At 37.6% G+C, this 22,057-nt stretch overlaps 1 long non-coding RNA gene across 1 annotated transcript in view; it reads right to left on the bottom strand.

Moving 5' to 3' along the window:
* LOC138242180 (uncharacterized) overlaps positions 1 to 12,905 on the bottom strand; it is a 145,669-nt gene extending 132,764 nt beyond the window's left edge. Inside the window, exon 1 of the long non-coding RNA XR_011191431.1 lies at positions 12,802 to 12,905. This is a non-coding gene — a long non-coding RNA (uncharacterized lncRNA). The remainder of the gene's footprint in view (positions 1 to 12,801) is intronic.
* Positions 12,906 to 22,057: the final 9,152 nt, after the last annotated feature.

The raw sequence follows: 22,057 nt of genomic DNA, 5'->3' as shown, positions 1-22,057 counted from the left end.
AATAATCTGTTAAACTAGTCTACATTGTTTTTCCCCCAAGACACTGGTGCCTGTCAGCTAAGCATTGGAAATACAGGCAAATGTTTATCACACAACCATGCTGTGGAAATGATTCTATAAGGGATAAATAACCAGCAAAAAGTTTCAATATGCTTTTGCAATGCATGCAGATAAGAAAGTAAGCTACGAAAACACAACTAACTGTTCAACTCTGATGCAACAGACCAGCTCATCAAGTGTTAAACTTATTTAACAATTGTAATTATTTTGATAAGGCCCTTAGGAGAAATAAAATAGTACTGTAGGTACAGTAGCATGCAAAATCAATTACAATATGTTTTAAACTTATAGAGCCAGCAAACATTTTCTTATCATACACCTAGCTGATTTGGAACCACCCATTGTTTAAGACTCAGATTTCCTTGACCCCTTCACCACCAAGATCTGTAAATGTGCTCCTCCTAACAGAGCATACCCACCTATCAGGGCATTCATGTCTGAGAAAGTGCAAGCTCCACGGTGCCCCGGCTGGAGCAGCACAGCGTCTCTCACCGGGTCACTGCCAGGTTGCAGGTGTCAAGCAGACGCCCTGCAGCTGCTGTTTTTCCAGATCCAAGAGGACCCTGGGCATCTAATGCCCATTCTACTGTAGTGGCTCTATGCCAATTACATACCAGCACTTGGAGAAACAACCAGCAGAGGCGTCTGGCCAACGGTGCAACAGAGCTTAGCTCGCACACTGAGCAAGTGCCTTTGCTACCTCAAGCACATGGTAGCTCACAAAACCTTGTTTGCTCAAACTAAAAAGAATACTCAATAAGCCAGTTATGGTAGTGATGCAGTCAGGACTCATTTTCAATCAGTTGTATCCCATTTTACTTTATAGATACTGAAAACTCCTGAGGTACACCTGCATTTGTCCTTGTTGAATCCACCTTTTTTCACACCTCATGAAGTATGAAGAAAGAGTTTTGGCTGCTACAATACATGGCATACCAGTACAGTGAATGATCTCCAGCAAAATCAGCTTATTTCTTTCAGAGACTGAGGCACTTTGATTTACAGATGGACTATGATTAAGTTTCTTAAGAACACCAGCGTGATGAATGGATTCTTTTATGTGGATCTGACTGGCTTGAACTGGAAACCAATTCTCTTTTGTCACCAGGCCATACTGTCACCAGGTGTTTAAAAACAGTGTGTGGGGTCAGTACCCTTTTCCTTATAAACCTATTCTTTTTCAAATAAAGTTATTTCTAGCCTTGTCAGATTTAATCTTAACAATAATCTAATTTTTGCAAAGCTTTCTGAACTATTTATTCAAACCGAGTGTGGTTTAATAGCTGCCAGCTTACTATAAAAAAGGGTCTAAAAGGCATGTATTACGCAAGACCGTTTGCATTCAAAAATTAGTGTTTCATGACCTAAGTGAGGTCTGAATTAAATCCAAACCTTGACCCTCACTCCCACTGAATCTCACAGTCCTGGTATTTCATGATAGGTTTCTGCTTGCCTGAGCCTACTGTGGTCCACTCAATTTAAACCTGTTATCAAACAGTGAGATTTTGTGAACTTTCTGAATTACCTTTGACGTACCAAGCTAAGTGTGGTTGCTAATCAGGGTTTGCGAAACCTCTTAGTACAGCAGTTATAATATAGAACTAATCAACAATTTGTTAATAATGCCATTTTCTCATCTGGTACGTAGTCATTAACATATTAGCTGGCATACCACAAGTGATACTAATAAGCTGTCAAATACTAGCTGTGCTCTAACAACTCAAGAGAAATGAATTGCATCTATTTCCTGCCATCATGTCTATTAATACAAGATAGCAATATATTAAACAAGGGTCTGGAGTTTTGGAGAATTCATGGTAAGAGATGGCTTTGCATTACTTCTTCAAGAAAACCAGAAGCAATAATTAACAGTACGTGTGCCAAGAACAGGCAATGGAAAGGTAGGATCCCAAGAAACCCTTCATTCTTGACTTCCAGACAACATTTGATTTGGAGTGTGAAGGCTCCTTTTTATGTTCAAAGTGTGGTTCTGAATTCAGTACTGGAAAAAACTTTAAAAAATGCAATGTTTAATATCATCCTCGGATGACAACCCAGGGAAGGGGAGAGCAATCCACAGTCCAATGTGAAAAATTCTGAAAACTGAAAGCAACATGTGAGGAGCTAATATCTGATTTGTCAGAACAGTGAGAACGAAAAGAGCAGTTTCTCTCGGTTTCCAGCAGATCTGAGAGCTAGCAAATTTGTCACATTTCCTTTTCTTGAACAAAGGAAACTAAATGTGCTGCCTGTTATACAATGGAGAAACTAATGTGCTGCAGATTAAGTTGGTGCTAGTTGGAACAAGGTTTCAGAGGTAACATGGTTTTTCTTTTTTTCCGACTCCTGACAAATATCTGACAGTAGCTTTGCATTGCAAACCTGTTTAATGAATGCCTAATCCTGCAAGAGCTCATTATGGCAAACTGTCACACGCCGCATTGTGGTGATATTAAGTTGATTTTACATTATCATCCCCTAGTAATGCCGGAATATTTGGATTTCCTTTAATGCAGGGTTTTTTGAAAAGGAACAGTGGCAAACTAAATCTGGTTTTCCCCTCTTCGATTATGCTCTAGTGTTAAGGCTACATTGAAGAGCCTGCTTTATTGGGCTGACAGCTTGAAGCCTCCCTAGTCTTTGCAATCAAGCCCACAAACAAAAGGTTCACTTTGCATTATTTAAGAACATTTGTGCCACATTCAGACTCTGTAAACCCAGAGTGATATTACAGCATTGTATATATGCTGTAAATCAAGTGGAACAATGAGGGAGAAGCACAATCACATGGGACAGCATGTTTAACCATATCAAAGACAAGCCATGAAGAACAATACGCAGACATTCGGCATGAGAAAGAATCCCCAGCGTTTCATGTTATTTATTGTATTTATTTTTGAATTGGTGGTACTTTTATATTTTGATTATAATAATAAGAAAAAAGATAATGTGGTGAATGTAATGTTCATGTCACAAGGCTGTCAGTGGCACTAGCTACTGTAGATTCATGCATATTAAAAGGCCTATGCCACATCTCTAATTCACATGGTTCAGCTGGTCACAATAATTGACTGATGGGATGACTCTTCACACAAACCTTCAAATAGGGACGTTCTAGTCTTCAAACCTGTCCAATGGCCCAGCCGTTCATGATCCAACCAGAAGGTGACTTCACTTGTCCCCTTGAGACTTAACATTAGAAGATGGTAGATTAGTGAGAGCTGGTCTAAGGTACACACAACCTCAGTAGTGAAGGAAGACCTGCCTCACTATGGAAACCAGGATTGAAGGGTGACATGAGTTGAAATCCAGCAGATTCCTGCTCTTCATATTTTGTCCTCTGCCTCTTTGCTCCAATAACACTTAGTAAATATGTTCTTGTTAAATATACTGGAAACATAGCAATGTAAAGTGATTTTCCCCCATTTTTACACAGTGGATTTAGAACACCACCACATGAGCCTCACTGCATTGCCCTACACCCCGTTCTTTATCATCTTTACGATACACCTTTAAGCTGCAACCAGATCTGAGCACCTCAAAAGTCACGTCTTCCTTGAAATTACACTGTTGTCCAGCTCAGGATGGGCAATTTCGAAACAGGATGATTAAGATTCCTCATTAAATTCGATTTTAATTAGCTAGTCCCAAGTAATCCTTGTGCAGAGCTAGGAGATCAATAATGCACACTTGACAAGTGACTAGTAATTCAAAAACTAAATATCTTAAATGACACATCAGAATGGCAAGATGAAAGTGTCATGTATGGGTCTGCACCTGGATTCTATAACTAGCCAACTACGACTATGATTCCCCACTCTGTGGAGCACAGCAGGCTGAGTGGAATAAGTCAATCAGGGCTCTCTGGGCACTATGACAAGTCCATAACATCTCAGAGACTTGCATGTTCACACTGCAGTCAAGGCTTGCATCTCCCACAACCAGCGCTGACCACATAGCCAGGGCTGTGTTGCCTGTGACGTGTTTAAAGAAGACTACTACTGGCTCATAGGTAGGCAGGTCAGATAAGCCTGCCTGCATTTCCTCTTTCCCCCTGACTCAGGTTGCAGGGTTCATAGCTGTGAGGAGAGATCTGCATGGAAAACTGGCAACTCCAGATTGGGTGGATGTATCATTTATAAAAGAATTGCCAATTCTAAATTCTAAATATATTTTAGAATTTTTAACAGGATGGCTATTGTAAGATCTTTTGCAATGCAGGCCACAGAAGTACCATCTGAAAAAAGAGAATTCACATCTAACATCAGCTACAAATTCAAAGCGATCTGATACTTTATTCCTGGGCATCTCAACATAATCAGACCGGAGGACATCTGAAATGTCTAAGGGGTGGAAATTGTGGACTCTTTACCTGTTCTTCCGTCTCCAGTCAGTTTATTCATTAATGGTTATGACAAAGAAATAGTGTTATGCAAATCAGTTGGAATGGTTTAGACACTAGAATCAATGTTCTGGTTCAGAGCAGTTTCTCAAGGGATCACAATTAGCCTCTTACCCTGAGGGCCATGTTCAACATGCACATTTACATAGTGCAGTTTCATATACAAAGTGGACATGTGTAATGTATCACAAAGAAATGACAGTGCACTATTTGCAGACCACTAGAAATATCGTAGAGAACATTTTCATTTAAATGAAATACAACTGAGGGTATTTAAAATAGAACCGAGAGAACAGTTGCGAGGTAACTGTGACACAAGCATACTTTAAAACTGGCTGTTTCAAAAGGAAAGAAAAGGCATGTTCAGTCTGTCTGCAAGTACTTGCCCATTCTTGTATGTTCCCTGAAAAATAAAATCTGTCTTTGAGACCAATTTAAGTAGAGTGTAAATGTTTAATGATCAATACAATAAAACAAATCTGTATTTGTCATGGGTGTTTTATTACCAACTGGAAAGACATCCAAAACTCAATGCTTGAAGATTACATGATCCAGTGGTTTAAGAGACCAGCTCCCATGAGGTTTATAGTTCAAGCCAAACTCTGGACCCCGGAGTAAGTTAGCTGATGTTTTTCTCCCGCTCTCAGATGATATGTAAAACAGAGGTGCTACTCTAAGTCACTGTGTAGTGGATGCTGGTATATAGATCATCAGTCACAAGTCACACTTGATAAAAGCAACTTTTACAATTATTATTATTACAATTCTGGGTATCTAGCAGTTTGATTAAACATTTATTCAGAAGCAGTGGACTCCGAATCTGGCCCCTGAAATAAAGTGTGTGACCCCAGCTTTTAGCCCCGCTGCTGTGATACACGCAAGGAGAAGAGAGAGCAAAGAAGAAAAGCATATCAGTAAGCAAACCAGAACAGGAGAGGAGAGGGGGATGCAAAGCGATTTTTTAAATATTACTGACCCAGCATTTACAAATTCGCAGCACAACAAGACGAGGAACGAATGCTTTTTTAGTTCGGAAATCCTTTCACCCTCTCACATCCACCAGATTAGGAGGGAGCTTTAAGAAGATTTGGACAAAAAAAAAAAACTTCTGAGCCACATAAAAAAAAAAGAAAGCGGTTTGTGATTCAGTGGCTGCAGGCAATTCATCACAGAAATTGAGTTTCTAATGCAGCATCTTGTGAATCCCTTTTGCCCTGTCAACGTTTTAATACATTACATTGAGAATGTAAATCATGTTGGGAAAAAAAAAAATTGGCACCCCTTTTTTTTGGATTTGTGGCAGAGAGAGCTTCAGGCCCTGTAATTCATTGCGGCAGAAAAGGAAATCTAAATCTCATTATGCCTCTTAACTTGTGATTTCTGGAGTGTTGTGGGCCTTGACATAAATACTTTTAGCTAAACTAGTTTGTTTCCTTTTTTCCCCCACCCCCCCTCCCCACCAATAATCGTACAGGATTTCAAAAGAACAAATTAAAGAAGACTGAGGTGGATATTGGTGTAACTGTGCATGCACTCACGCTGACTCAAGCTGAGGGTTCAGATGGGGGTTTGGGATTCAAAGCTGGGCCATCAGCACTGCTTTCGATCTGCATCGGCCTTGAATCACGTTTTTCACTGTGCAGTACACGCAAAAACTGTACACAAAAAAATGGCAGCTTTTTAAAGATCTCCACCCATTCATTATGAGACAGCTGCTTATTCCATTTGGTTTTCAACAGAGATTTAATACAGTCTATAATAACTATCACAGCAAACTGTTTTAAATATACATTCATTAAGCTGAAGCTACAAAAATACGTTTTTTCAATCATTTATCAGAGAGCTGCCCATTCCTTGTAAGGGACCAACGGAACTTGAAAGAAAACCCAGTACTTTCTGGGGTGCATTCTCAAAACAGCCAAACAAGAATAATTTAGAGAAATAGATGAACCTAGCCAGCATATTTTTGGAAGCAGAGCACCCAGACAATACCCACACGAATGCAAGGGAATATGCAAAGGCTAAAGAAGCTAATCACCACATCATTGCACATACTTTTTAGAAATTAGAACATATTATTTGTAAATACATGTACAGTATATTGTTACAGCCTTAATCATTTAAGTCCAGTATGGTATATATTTAGAAAATAGTCTGCATTTCTTCAACACATCAATAGCAATGTTGAAAGTGAAGATTCAAAAAAGGAATATTTTAATATACAGGATGTCTAAAAAAGGAAAAATTAGGGAAACAAATAAACTTGTATTGCTGTAATGTAAAATGGTGTTATCCTGGACCAATCTCAAAGAAATTGGTTGCTTTGCCACTCCAGACTAAACTAGAGATAGGAATGTACATTATATGAATGCATTAGACACAACTAGGAGCTCAGGGAAGAAGAAACAAACCTACAGGTTAGTATAAATATTGTTTACTTTGGGTTTAGACTATGAATAGTTTTGAAATGTAGATTTAGATTTTTTTCCTGTAACAATGGCTTGGTATGCCTGGTCACTGAGGTTTAAAACCAACATTCATGCTTAAAACAGACATGTTTCTGTTAATGTTTGCTTTAAAACGCACGCAAGTTTCAATGCCCCAGTTCACGTGACTTTATATGAGCAGTATATAATCAGGCTTTGTGCTGCCACTTCCAGCTAGTCATTAGCTGCCTGACTGTTGGGGTGAGAAGAGCTCTGCTTCAGAGCTGAACTTTATTTAATGCTTCAGAAAACTGTTTTAGAATGGGACTCATCTGTAACGAAAAAATAATCTCAAGGCTACTAGAACTGCTGGAAGCTGTCCTGCTATTTTCAATAATGTTTTTCTTATGCTTATTGAAAAGTACTTTAGCCTCTGCCTCAGTCCGCCCGAGGCGACTTCGGAGGGTGATACCTCATTTCCACTACCTTCATTATCCATGCTGACCCCAGGTGCTGATGCAACACGGCTGAAGTGTTTTCATTTAACTTGGCTCCAGAGGAACCAAGTTGGTACCTGGCTATTTTCAGTCCCGTTTTAAATATCAGGCGAAAGCTTTGATACATTCTTCAGCAACAGCAGGGGAGATGATGCAATGGTATTCATTAAAAAGTAGATTTTCAAATGTTGCAGTTTAAAAGTACTAATAACGGCAGTTGTGAAAGATATGTAAATAACTCTTCGGAGCCTCCTTAAAGACATGAACGTCTGAACTTGTTGATGTAAAAACTGATGTGCAAGATCCTTCTATAAAGGAAGGATCTTGCACATCACTTGAAATGTACACCATTCCACCAGTTCTTATTTTTTCTAGCATGTTAACATGGAAACAAAAATTGGACGTGGTGCTTGCCTAACAAGGCATATACTGTTGGTAGGCCAGATTACCAAGAAGTTTTAAAATTTTCAATTAGCAGTGATTTGGATGCTTTTTGGAAGGGCACATTCAAAGATATTAAATGACAAAACATTTACCCTTTTAGTGATTTAAGTACTGTAGATTACATGGTTCAGTATATTCTTGCTTTGCTGTTACTCCTCACATTCCCAGTGACACATACAGTAGTAGTAACTGGTGTTACTGTAGCTGTATCAATATTCATAAAGTTATTCATAGTTTAATGTGGTTTAACACTTTTCAATGTGACTTTTTAAACATAGGGCTAGTGCAGAGCTGTGCCTTGCACACCTTGGTCAAGTGTATCATTGCAATATTTTTTATACGGGGAAAAATAAGTCTTTGAAATTCATGGCAGCAGTTTCTTTTAATTGATAGCAGAAACGTGTGCTAAATTATAATCACTAAGTTAAGCAACCATTTAGACTTTTAACACACAAAAACCTTTAACACACTTTGCCTTAAAAAAATAGCTTCCAAATTTGAGGTTTACTATTTGTAGAATTCACTTTTGAGTGCTCAGTGCTAATTCAGAAATACTACAACAAACTGATATTTTAGACATAGCTCTGCATGTATTGTTAGAAGATCCAAACTTTAGATTCAAGAATAATAATTCTAATAAGACAAGTTAAAAAATAAATGACCACCAACTTCAGGGCAGGATCTCTAGTATTCTAGGTTGCTGAACACTAGTATAAAGGCAAGCCATTGCCTGACACACATACTGTAGGTCTCCTACTGTTTGTCTAATTATTCTTGTTTTTAAAATGTGAAAGAATCAGAATTGCTGTGAAGGTCTTGCATGAAAGGTTACTGATGATGTTTTCTCTTAGGTATATAGAAAGTCAGGTATTTGTTTGCTCTATACATACGGGCTCATAAAAAGAACCAAATAAGAGTACATTATGATTTAAAGTCAAATACTTAACTGGACTGAGAACCTTCACGTTTTTCAATCCCATTTTACAAATAATCTCCAATCAGGTAATAAAGCCCCATATTTTGGTTAGATGCCCCCATTTTATTTAAACGTGCAAAAGACGTTTCCAATCCCTTGCGGGTATATCTCAGGACTCTGGCTTTTGCATCACAAGAAGGGCAGATCTTAGAAGGTAAAAAAAACCCAACAGATTCTGGTCATTTACCATTTGCAGCACAGAGAAAAGGTAACTTCCAGGGAATATCCATAGACACCACCTCAGGCACTGTATCATATTACTGAATTTCGCTGTTATCTAGGAGACAGTGTCAATTAGGTTTCGTTTTAATTTCACTGAACAGGAATCATGTTAAACACAAATAACACTAAACAAAATAATTGTATAAAACCTGAACATCTATCTTAATTATTTTTGTTAAGAGAAATCGAAAAACATAAAAATAAGGAACTGCAGGCAAGGGAAACAGGTCAGTGAATAATCTGCAATTTGCCGCTGCTTTCACAAAGGATGAATCGTACAAGGATTTCATCTCAGTAAGTCCACTTAAACCCTTATGTGCAGCAGAATAGCTCACTTAAACCCTCACTGACAGGTAGACCCATTCTAGTGTATCATTCGCAGCTGTTTCTAGATAAATCACACTCCTATTACTGCTGTGTTTATGAACTGGCGGATTTAGTGACATTTCTGAGATATCCATTCAATCGTGGTTCGGCGGGATTAAGGAATTAAGCAGCAATGTTAACTGATTAATTCAGTCCTACTTTTACAGGTACAGTACAGCTACTCTAGCTAGTTTTCCATCTGGAGAACATAAAACAATCAGTCCTGGACTCCAACAGCTGCCCTGTATGTTAACAATTATCACAGCTAATTTAAAAGGGTGTGATTAATCCGTATCCTAATGAGTCCAGTCACTGAAGACATTTGATTTAATCATGAACTTTAACTTTTAATGTGTTATACATTTATTCTCTCTTTTCAACACGTCTTTTTTAACGTTCTGTCTTGCTAGTGCATTTGAAGACAGTATAGTGACAATCCTCATTTTCACCGTTTGTTTGTAGTTTCCTTTTTCAAATTATTCAGATCTTGTCAACACTCAATACACATTTGTCTTTCTTTAGCAGGTAACTATCAAAAGCAGAATACTTGACCCTAAAGGTGCTTTAGGACCAGTACTGTATATTTAAGCAAGAGTGTAATCTTTTGTCATTCAAAACAATAATGTTTCAGAGCTAAGAAATACAGCAGATGTATCTTCTAAGCATTAATTTATCCTTGCACGTCATATTTACAATATATTCTGAATTTATGCTTCTGCTTGCACTGAATCAGAATAACTACAACCCTTTGCCTCTGTTAAGAAATGGTTAAACAAGACATTTCCAGTTCTTTTCATACAAGATCAGTTAATAGGAGACATCTAAATTACTCAGGTTTGTAATGACAAGACTTTCTGAGGTTTTAATTGCAATTACATTTATGGCCAGGGCACATATAAAGTTTAGTCCAAAAGGGAATATTACATTGATAACCCAAAGGCGCTGATGTTCTGTGTTTTTGTTTGCAAAAGATCTCTGCTACCAAGGAATATGTATCTAATTTATGCAGGTTGACTATTTGGCTTGGTTCAGCTAAACCCATGTTAAACTGTGCCTTTTCCCTTGCCTCACAGCCTTTCGGTCTTATTTTAAGCCTTGAATTTAAATACCTGTGTCTCCTCCTGCTTTACAAAAAAACAATGCAGAGTGCATTCTGTAGCCTTGAGTTAATTAATGAATTTAACTCTTCATGACTACAGTATATGACGAAGCACATCCTTCACACAAGGCAGAAGTACCATACATTTCAATGCCTTGATCTGACTACATTGGTCAGACTTTGAGGTATGCGTGCGTCGAATACATTTCATAAACCAGGACTCGCAAGCAGCACTTTCCAGCATACTGTCATCAGAACTCCAGTCAGCACATGGTCAGTGCTGGGTAGGTCATATTAATGGACCAGTAGGTGGCACTCTTCCCTCGGTACCATGCATTTTGCTGTGAACTGGAGATCAACCAGGATGATAGTGGGCGTAAGTCAGGATGCACTCTAGATGGAATCCCAATCTATGGCAGGACTTGCACACATATACTGTATAGAGGGGACAGTTTTAGAGACACTACTTAATGTAGACGGCCTCGCTTTGAACAGTGATAGGAAATGGGAGCACATTGAGAAAACCCACAAGAGGAGGGGTGTCAGCCTCTGCATCCTGGCTAAATTTTACGCTGAGCTTCCACACTCTGGCCCATCTAAAGTCCCCCCTTAATTCAAATGATCAATCCTTGAGAAATCTTAGCGCTCTCCTTCCTGCACCTGAGCTGCTGTGTAGTGAGATTCCTGAATCATAATGGCTGCCAAATGTTACCCAGGCGGGAGCTGCACTTCAGCAGTGGATAAAGAGGGTCTCCACCTATACGTAGAGTACTTGGGGATTCATTGAGATAAAAAGTGCTGTATGAATACAATGATCAGATTTAACATTGTCCTGAGTGGCACAGTGGTTAGCATTGGTGTCTGGGATCCTGGGTTCAATTCCTGGGGTGCTGTTTTTATGGAGTTTGTATGTTCTCGGCATGTTCCTCCTACAGTCCAAAGACATACTGTACTGGTGGATTAACTGCCTTGCTGTGAGTGTGTCTGTGCACCTTGTGATGGACAGGCATCACATACAGCGTTTTCCACCTTGTGCCCCTTGCTTGCCAGCATAGGCTCCAGCCCCTCCATAACCCCGTATTGGATAAATTGGTTAGAAAATGGATGGATGGATCAATATTATATTTAACAATGAGTGTCCTGAATAGCCTTATTGGTTCATCTCGATTCATTGTTAATCTCTTGTCAAATGTCAATACGTTATAAAATAAATATAAACCGAAAGATATTGCAAAACCAAAGCATAATATTTGTGAGACACCTTTAGCAACAATGTACTTGCATCTTATAACAGGATTCTAATAGAGCATAAATGTAGTAATGGTGATAATGTCATTATAAATTTCTAAAATTGCATAGTGTACAGTATACACTCAGTAGAATACTTCACAGATAACTTTTCTCTCCTTCTTCGGACCATACAGTTTCATCTCTTCAAGAACCATTGAGTAAACAGCTCATTTCAAGAGAATAGAAAAGGTAACTGCCTCAACTGCTGAAAGGTAAAACACGTTTTATTGTGTATTTGCTTTTGAATGGACATAGCAGTTGAATGCTTTTCTCCGCTGCTTCATACAAAGGAAACTGGGATTGTTTGGTGTTGCGACAGTGAACTTGAAAAGTTTTCGATGCTTCAGATTTAGAAGGCAGACAGGACAAATCCGCCAAGTCCGAGGCGTCCCTGTAACCCTTTCAACAGATTCACATTCATGCAGTTCAGTAAAATTTTAATCCATTTTAATTCCATATTTGACGCTGTGAATTTGGAGCGCTGTAAAACAGATACAGCAGCTCTGCAGTCTTCACAAAGGAAGCTGTCAATTAAGGTAAACAAAAGGAGTTATAATCTTGAATGCCTTCCTGGTTGTACAGCACTGCAAAGCAGGCAGCAGGTGCCTAGGGGACTCTCTCATAACACAGTACCCAGTAAGCAAGCAACTGGTGGCTAACGCTGCACCGTCTGCCAACCTGCCCACTAGCTAAAAACTGACAGGTTAATCGGGCCCGAAAGAGAATATCACCACCACCCCAGTAGGGACACACACACACGTGAACGCCAGATCTCAAGGCTTACTTGTCAGCGAACTACCGCGCTTCCCCCGACCAAAACAAACATGTTGATCAAGATAAATGAAGGGTACGGGTGATGGGATTAAGGAAGCAGAAAAATGTTGATACCGCATCGTAATCCGCGTTGCTTTTCATAAATTAGTTCCCAGAACTGTAAACGAAAACAAGAGGGGGAAGGCTAAGAGCTCCGACATTAGCTGCGTAACGGTTCTCCGAAAACAAAAGCTCGGGGAGATTACCTGAGTGAGCGCTTTGTCCGGAAATGCTAGAGCCCCAGCGATAAAGGGGATTGAGACGGTGCACCGGGAAGGTTACACATGGATACAGCGTGCAGGTGTTTCACACGGACCGCCCCTAATCTTTCCGGTTCGGAATCAAGTATCTTTTACCTTGTGCTAAAAAAGTGCCATTTCATAACACTAAAAACTCACTCAACCTTGGTTACCAGGACAACTCTTTTCCCTTGTTACCGCGGTGCTTCATAGACAAACTCTCCTTTAATTACAAAGTATGATTATTTTGTTTTGTGTTTTTTTTTGTTTCGCTGATTCTATGAGCTCAGTGTTTCATACATCTGAACTCTCCTCTTTGCATTGTTGCTGGCTTCTGCAAGCCTGACAGATTTCACCAAGGCCAAGCTTTTATTAGGTCGTTAAAACCCCTGTATTCGAAATGAAAACAGCCCTGAGAGCTTCGAGAATATCTTTCATTGGATGCATGTGCAGCCTCCCTCCTAGTGTTATTTTCCTATATTAAGATGACACTAAAAAGAAAATAGCTAACGGAAAATCGATCGAAAGACAATAGTAAAAGCAGTGTAAACCCGTTTTTCTTATGGACCTATTATATTCTCATACCTTTCTGACTGCAAGTATTTTCCTGACAAAAGGGAGATTGTCGTTCGTTTAATTAAAAGGCCTTGATTAGAATCAGTTACAGATCAAAATACATCTGAATGAGGTCATTTTTTTGTTTTTAGAATTTATGTTAACCTTCAAATAATACAATTTATCTCAATAGTTTTTAGTGAACAAAAAAAACATTCTAAATCACCTTTAAAATAATGTAGATTTGTTCAGTCACAACTGCAACATATATGGGGAGCTCCGTGTGTTAAAACAAAAAATAAAACATAACTTTTCTCATGTTATGAGGATGAAGAAAGCTAATGCTGTCTGTTTCATTCGGACCCTACTAAATCCAGACACCAATCTTAATCCAGAAGGTTTTTAAACTCCCCTTTAAATCATAATAATTTAAATTTTAGAAAACTTAAGACGAAGATTTGTTAAGTAATTTAGAGACCAAAATCTCAGTTTATTTCTGCCCTTGAGTATTGGAGTTTTCTTAATTTAACGGATTGATTGCTTTATTGATCAGTGACTTACAGGCGTTCCCAATCTTTAAAAACAGGTGACTTATAAGACTATCTGCAGTTAGGATCTCCATACAAGAGGTGATTCCCCCTGCCTTTTACATGTAGGCCTGCTTCTCCCTGGGTTGAATGCTGCCCTGCTGTAATGGGTGGGGGGTTATTTCTAATTCATTCCATTTATCAACTTTTGAATGGATTTCTTTTCCTTTTGCTCATCTTTTACCAATTTTTGGAATGTTTATAGCAGGGAGTCTCAAACTCCTGTCCAGAGTTTTTGTTATAAGTCAGCATTAAATCATAAATTTGTGCAACCCAGAGGTTTCAAGGGCCTGGAACAATATACTAAGGATCAATGAAGCAGGTGATTTGTTAAATAAAGCAGTTTAGAGATCATTTGGAACAGTATACCTCAGTATACCTCAAGAATCATAGTATCCATAGCTATGATCTTTGGTGAAATACCTTGCTTAATTGATCAATGACTTGTAAATGTTCCTAATCTTTAAAAAAAACAACTGGTGATTCAAGATGATAAGGCTAACTGGTTTGGGGTTCATCATAACCAGGGTTTGAGACCCCCTGGTCTACAAAAATGTAATAAGAATTAAAAGACGGTGTATACAATAGTGCTACAACCCAGTATAAAATTGCTTCAACATCTTCATAAAATGTCTATAAAGTCATCAAATGGTTTCAAAGAATTTCAATGGAGTTTTATTAATCATTCTTTAGAATTTGTTGTCAAATTAGGAAGGCCTTTAATGTAAATCCCCATTATTTTATCTTTCTTAAAAGCTAAACTGCATCTCTTTGATTTAATAATATCTATGAGTATTAATTTTATGCGTGGTGTGCTAATGTTTTATTTCTTTGTGTCAACTGCCACACTCTTTGCTGAGTATTTAACACATGAACTTCTTTTGTGTGTCTCCTACATTTGCCCAAAGGTAATATGCATTAAAATGTATTGCTAATAAAAAGATTATGATTTTGAGTATTTTTAGTTTGTTTTCCATAGTAATACCCTAATCCTGAATTTTAAAAGTGTTTCTTTTTAATGTAATTAAATATTAAGCCATTTTAATGTGTAGGCAGTTTTGGAAGACCAAACAATTTTATAGCCAGATGTGTGGAGCGAGAATATTTTAAATCCAGTTTTACACTAGTCAGAGCTGTGCATTAAAAATAATTAATTAAACATTTTATAGGTCACAGGAGCCTGTATTAAAGTATTTGATTTGTAAATATTTATGCGTGTGACAGCTCAGTTACTCTAAATACAGGTCAGATTGTCAGCTAAATTTCAGTTATCCTAAAAATCAATTCAGAAGTAATATTTAGATATTGTATATGTAATCATATTAATTAAAGTTTTTTTCTTAAACCAATAAGAGGACAATATGTTGGTACAAAAATGTACCTTTTTAAAACTTAACCTAGACCTCTTCTTACATAGGAGGTTTCATAATAGGTGTCCCATTTGCATTTAGTAAGTAACATTGCAACTGAATTGCCATGATGCATTTTAGCATATGTGCAGTACGTAGCAGAAATAACAGCATACAAGCACATCTGCATCACCTTCCAACTGATTATGTGCAAGTGGAGGGAGGACACATCACAATAGCAGTAGAATTAAACTTGCTTCACTCTAGTCCAGACACAGCTCTCTGTAGATACTCACAGAGCAACGAAGATCCAAAATGAAATAACAGTGAGCAGTCCCTCCTGCTTTGATAGTCAGATGATAACACCGAGCATGTCTAATGTCAATACACTCCATGGATGTATTTCCTCTTGTTCTCCTAGGGTCTTTTAGAAACAATCCACTTTATTCTTCTGCAAAAGTACATTTTGAGAGCTTTCCCCCTATCTATTATCATAGGAGACACGAGAGTTAGTACCTCCTTGATGTTTCTTAACAGAATGAGATCAAATCATCCATGAAAACAAGTATATTCCTTACTCTTCAGAGTACTGTATTTTAGATCATAATCTGAAAGACATTATTAGGGCAAATGCAAGACATAAAGTTACTAAGTCTATATAATTTAATTATTCAATTGCTACCATGTTTCACCTGTCAACACGATCAATACTTGCGATTGGACTTATTCTGATTAGTGGTTACACAGAAACAGTTCATATTGTTTTGCAATAGGAAGTTGAAACCATTTATATATAATATGTTTAGTTAAAACAACAGTAATTATTTTAAAAACTGAAAACTACTTTAGTTTACATATTGCAAATTAATGAAAATAAGTATTTGGAACTCTATAATCCTTTTATAGTGTACAGAAAAGAAAGTATTTCTATTAGAGACCCATTTTGTCTTTCTTTAAAATGTGTAATGAATCATTAAATTTTTTTTAGTCCAATATGAACAGTTGTTTGTAAATAAAACAGTTTTATTATAGTAACCTGCCTGTATTTTGATTACACTAAAATAAACACAAATAAAAATAACACATTTGTAACTGTGTTCACTCAGATTAATGAAACATCTACTGTGTCACTTTTTAAGAAAAAGAAGCCTGAATAGTGGTAATAAGTTTAGAAATATTGTCCTACTGTTAGTCTTCTTACAATTATTAATTGCTGTATTTGTAAAAAGTAAAAACATGGAGTACCTTCCTCAAGATTTATACAAATTTTACGTTACAGATTTTAATTCCTGCAGTTTTAATAATCATTTTAACGTTTTATTATAATCTGCATTTTGTCATTCAGATTCTATCACTGGCAAATATGTATATCCCAAATTGTCAGAATATTTATTATTTTCAAAAGTGGACAGAATTTGAAAATCCTATCGCTTGAAAATGATTTTAGATTGTGGTTATAAAAAACAATTTTATTATCAAATTTTATGAAATTATTTCTTTCGTGTGAAGAGAGCTGTTTATTTTCACAAATTCCATTAAACGCAGCCAGACGCACAATTCTAAAGAAACGCCTGATTTTAAAAAAAGTGTTATTTACATTGTTGTTTATTTCATAACTCTATTTTTCACAATTATATCTTATTATAAGGGAAATGGTACTGAAAACACAAGGGGAGCAATAGACTTTGTTAATTCGGTCCGCTGTTTCATTTAACAACAGACGGATTGTTGTGCCAGAATATTAATCTTCTTTTGCTATAAATTGTTTCTTGCTTGGAGGCAATGGAAGTCTGAACTTACTTTTTTTTCTTCTTTTTTGTTTTGATTTTTGAAACAGTAAATAGCAACACCAAGGACACCGAGAGTGAAGGAATGCCAGAGGTGGCTCGCTCTGTGGGTGGATTTGCTACTGATTTCCTGTTGAAACTATTTGGCAATCAGGAATGAATCGCAACAGATAATAAATGTTTTGGAATCTGCACACCCTATGGAGTGCACGCTCCTTTTATCTGATGCAACCTTCCGGTAGCTTTCTTTATCTTCTCTGAGCCCGCTATACATTCCCTCAGTGCGACTTCGCACAAAAACCAGAACAGCTTGGCTTCACTGCCCTCTGGTGGAAAACATCACGCAAGTGTTTATTGTGATGAGACCAGTTCGTAATCTGAGGTTACTGTCGGTAAAACAGCTCCGCGCAAACCCATATTGAAAGCTGAACTCACGCTGAAATGTCCTACATACACGTTGGGAAACTATTAACATTGTAACGATAACTTCTCTTAGGAACAAGTAATAGGTTTATTCCATGCTGAAAAGAGAAGAGAGAAAACACAAGGTTTAGCTGTGAGCCTTCTTCAGGTGTGAAGAAGGCTGAAGAATGCGTCACCGCCGAAACGTTGTGTTTTCTCTCTTCTCTTTTCAGCATGGAATAAACCTATTACTTGTTCCTTTGCAGACTACGCATGCTGACGCAGCTGCCCACCATAAATACTCTTATTTGAGTTGTAGCAAATGATTAATGTTCCCAGTCCTGGTCCCACACTCCAGGAACGAATGGTTTTCATTCCAGCCAAGCTCCATTGCACAGTATAATGGGAGCGTTCGCTGGCCTAACATTAAGTTGCTTAATTGGAATATCTGAAAATGCTTGCTCACAATTTTACACCACTTCCAAACATCTGATAGTCAAGAGGCAATGTTCAACAGGTGTAGGAGCTGAAAAGAGGCAAACAGTTCAAATGAATCCTAATCGTAACCCAATTAAGGGTTCAACTGTGTTCATGACAGCCTGGCCTACATAAAAACTAAGTGGGTGAGGTGGCCTCCTGGATCAGGAAGCCCTGTATTAGGTGGCCAAATAAGTGTAGCTTGTTGAAATCAAAACGGCAGAATCACTGCTATCTTTGGCACAACACCTGTGTCACTGGTTTTGAACACATTACTGAAAATTATATTAAAAATGATCAAATATGTCAGGGAAATACTTCAACATGTTTCTTAAAAAATTAAAGATGAGAGCTAATAAAAGAGGCACATTAGCAAGGTCTCAACCACAGTGGCCAGGATAGTCATGACAGTACAGTAAGTGACACATGTAGCATGGTATTCACCAGTCTACCAGCAACTGAAAAGCAAGGGGAATGTAGTCTGTTGACCTGGGCATCATTTTTTGAGAAATCTCAGAGTATCTGCTTGAACAAAATCAGTGGGTGGGCTGGTCCTGAAATGTACAATGTCCTTGTTAAGAACCATCTCATGTTTTCAGTTCTGGATTCACGTCACCTTATTTTCCTCCTGAGTCTTTGTTTCACTTTTGTTCCTGAATTACTCCCATGGGTTGTCATGTCAATGTGCTTTTATATATTTCCCTTGTAGGCCTCTGCTACATAGGAAAGGTTATATAAAAGAGCATGCCATTTGGACCATCTTGGTGGCTTTGATATCACCAGATTGAGATCCAGATTTTCATGTTATCAGTCACCTCTGAGCCAATCAGAACAGTCTGGCTTCACTTGATGGATAGAGAAAAGAGCATCTCGAACCCATCCAATGAAAAAGGAAAAGACATGAATGGTGCAAAGGCTGTGATATAGGCAAAGAGGAACTCAAATAAAGTGTTCAGTCTTTGAATGGGCCCCGAAAAAAAACACTTATTATTTGTCTAACCTGTTCTGCATACTGTATGTCGCAACCAGTTTGTCTCTCCAAAACATTGTGCAACTGGATCTGCTGTGCGTTGCACATTTTCTAGACTTCTGGTAAGACTCTGTTGTAATGATCCCAAGCTTTATTCAAGCTCATGCACAAATGAGGCTATTTTCCCTGCTGGGGAAAATACCGGAACAGCGATAGGATTATAACATGACTTGTGTTTAACGATGATGAACAAGCGGTCATTAACAGCACTTAATGTGAAGATAGATAGCATGCTCATTAGTTATAGTAATGACCAATTTGGAGAGTGGTGCTGCTCTAATTATGTGTTTTGTTCTTGGTTCAGCTCTGAGCAGTAAACAGAACAACATCCTGTCTTCCAAGAGTATCACTGTCTTACCAGAATTTTGTACATTTAAAAGTACATGTTGGACATGGTAAAAGTGTACTAGCAAAGTCATTCCTCAAGAGCTCTGGCAATAAGTGCCAGTGATATCTGATATTTTTTATATCTAATCAAAAGCACTTTGGAGCCAGAAAGTACAAATCTCCCAAAAGAAAGAAAAAGTATTAAATTCACTCCCCCAATTATATGAATGAAACATTCGGTTTTATACCAAAACTGAGCAAAATAAAGTATCCACCAGTTTTAATCAAAATCTTCATACATTTTAATGCATGAATATGTATGTTTTTTTTGGTTATAATCTCACTGATATTTCTCCCCAGGATGTTTTTTGTATTATTTTATATTATACATAAAATATATGGCACAATTTCACATTACCTATAAATATTAATCTTCTGTTTCATTCTTAATATAAACACTGCCATAACAAGGTACCTTTCCAAAAGAAACACTGAATATCCATTTATATTCATCATTACCTGTTGAATATCAGGTAAAGTTCTCCTTGGTTCCTCATAGCTTTTTCTCCTTCAGTACTGGCCCTGATAACTAACTGTTGCTTCGAAAAAAAAAGACTCCTGGGCAAATCCTCTAATGCTTTAGTCTATTTTTTTAAAAAAAGGCAACATTTCTCCAAATCCTGTAATGGCTTAGGCAGCTTGGGGAGACTGTTTTTTTTTCTGTGCTAGTCATCCTTGTGCACTTGTGAACAGAGCTTTATGACAAGGAGCTAACTTAAATCAATTTAAAACAGCTTTTGAAATTCCTTTCGATATGCCATTGTGTCTTTCAAAAAAGAGGGAAAGGAAAATCTGGATTGTAAATCGCATCTGTTACATTGGATGGTTCCCTCCCTATGTGCAGCTTTCGTCACACTCACAAAAAAGGTATTGATCGATTTGAGAAAGTCCATTTAGCCATTTGTGGAATATGAATACTGAAAGAACACTATCATGCTTAAAGAAAGAAAAAAGGAAAGAATGCAAGTCCCCTTGGGCAAACAAACAGATTTCTAAAATTTTAACGACAGCAGCAGCCAAGCTGTAATAAGCCAGTGTAGAGATTTGTTTGGACATCTTTTCTTTCATCTGTTCTGTATTGCATTGGAGGAGAGACAGAAAAGGAGTCTCTAGAATTAGAAGAGGAAATAAAGTGTAAGGCACATTATTCAAAAACTTCAATTAAGTACACTTTACAGAGGTTTAGGCAACATGAGTTAATGAGTTACAAAGTATATGTAAAAGCTTATACAGTACAACGTTATACAGAGACTAGGAGTGGCTTGTATTCACTGATTTAATATTTTAATACTGTAATATTCCTTGGTGTTCATTCAGTAGTTACATAGTTCTAAACATAATTTGCCTTTATTTTGTCTTCTGAGCCATTTAGTCATACCTATAACATTCCCCAGAAATCAACAGTTGAAAACACAGCTCTTACAAATTCCAGTGTTTTCATTACCTTAATGAAGTGTTCTCCTGAAGTGTAGATTTTTGATGGCAAAACATTGCGGTATCTCAAGATGTACTTGTGAAACTGTAAATGAGTAGAGAATTTCTTAAATATAGTGTGAACAATCCTCATAGACCTGCCTTCTATGACATGAGTAACACTTTTCCGATGTGGGCCAGCTGTTCGATGCATTCTTGCATTAGCACGACAGGATCAGGACTGACCTTCAGCCACCCCTACTCCCCTTAAACAATATCAAAGTTGACTCAGTTCTTTAATTTGTGGAGAGAAGACATGAGAAGAAGGGTGGGAAGCAGGGGATTAGGGGAACAGTGATAATTGTTGAGAGATGGAGAAGTTGGGATGCAGTGATTCTGATGGATTAAGATGAAGAACAGCTAATCTTGGATTGGGGACTAAGCCATGGCAGGGAAAGAGTTTTCAGAGGCTCTGGAGTTTAAGTGGACAATCTTAAGAGCCTAAATCAGTTGCTCCCCTGATTCTTATTAAACACACTGATACCAGTTTAGAAGCACAAAGCACATGACCCCACACTTATGAAGAGAGCGGCAGCTTACTACAGTAGGACCCTAGTAGAATTATTTTCCTGTTTCTCATTATTATTGTCAGTGTTGCTATTACAGTCTGAAACAGAATCTATGAAATTGTGGGAGAAATAACAAAAATAAAGGCTTCTGTTGGTTCAAATCAATAAACAAACAAAGAGAAATATTAGACTTTAAAATTTGCCGCACATGATTGTCACTGACCTCCTAATTTAAACTCATTAACTAGACTGAATAGTAGTTTCTCATTTCTCAAGCATTTTTCATTCTTTCCTTGTATACAGGACATAAATGTTCTTGTTTCAGTGTTTTGCCTTTAGAACATGGTTTTGCACCATGAAAATTATTAGCTTTAATGCTTGGAGAGCACATTTGCTTTCTAATACCAAGTTATACTTACTTCTTTCTCTTAATGTCTTATACACAGCTCTATGTTTTCCTGTTGTTGTTTCAGTGGCAGACAGACAAGCAGAGGCCTTGAAATTAAATAAATGCAGACACACACTTGAGAATATGAGATACGTCTTCAGTAAAACAACAATGTTGGGCGTATGGAGCCAATTTTCAAAATGAACACTTGAAAAATACTGACACGCTAAGGGTAACATCCATCAACCAATTTTTCCAATTCAGGGTAATGGGAAAGCC

The sequence above is a fragment of the Lepisosteus oculatus genome, chromosome 13 (assembly GCF_040954835.1).
Source record: "Lepisosteus oculatus isolate fLepOcu1 chromosome 13, fLepOcu1.hap2, whole genome shotgun sequence".
Lineage (NCBI taxonomy): Eukaryota > Metazoa > Chordata > Actinopteri > Semionotiformes > Lepisosteidae > Lepisosteus > Lepisosteus oculatus.
This window is presented reverse-complemented; position numbering and strand designations above follow the sequence as displayed.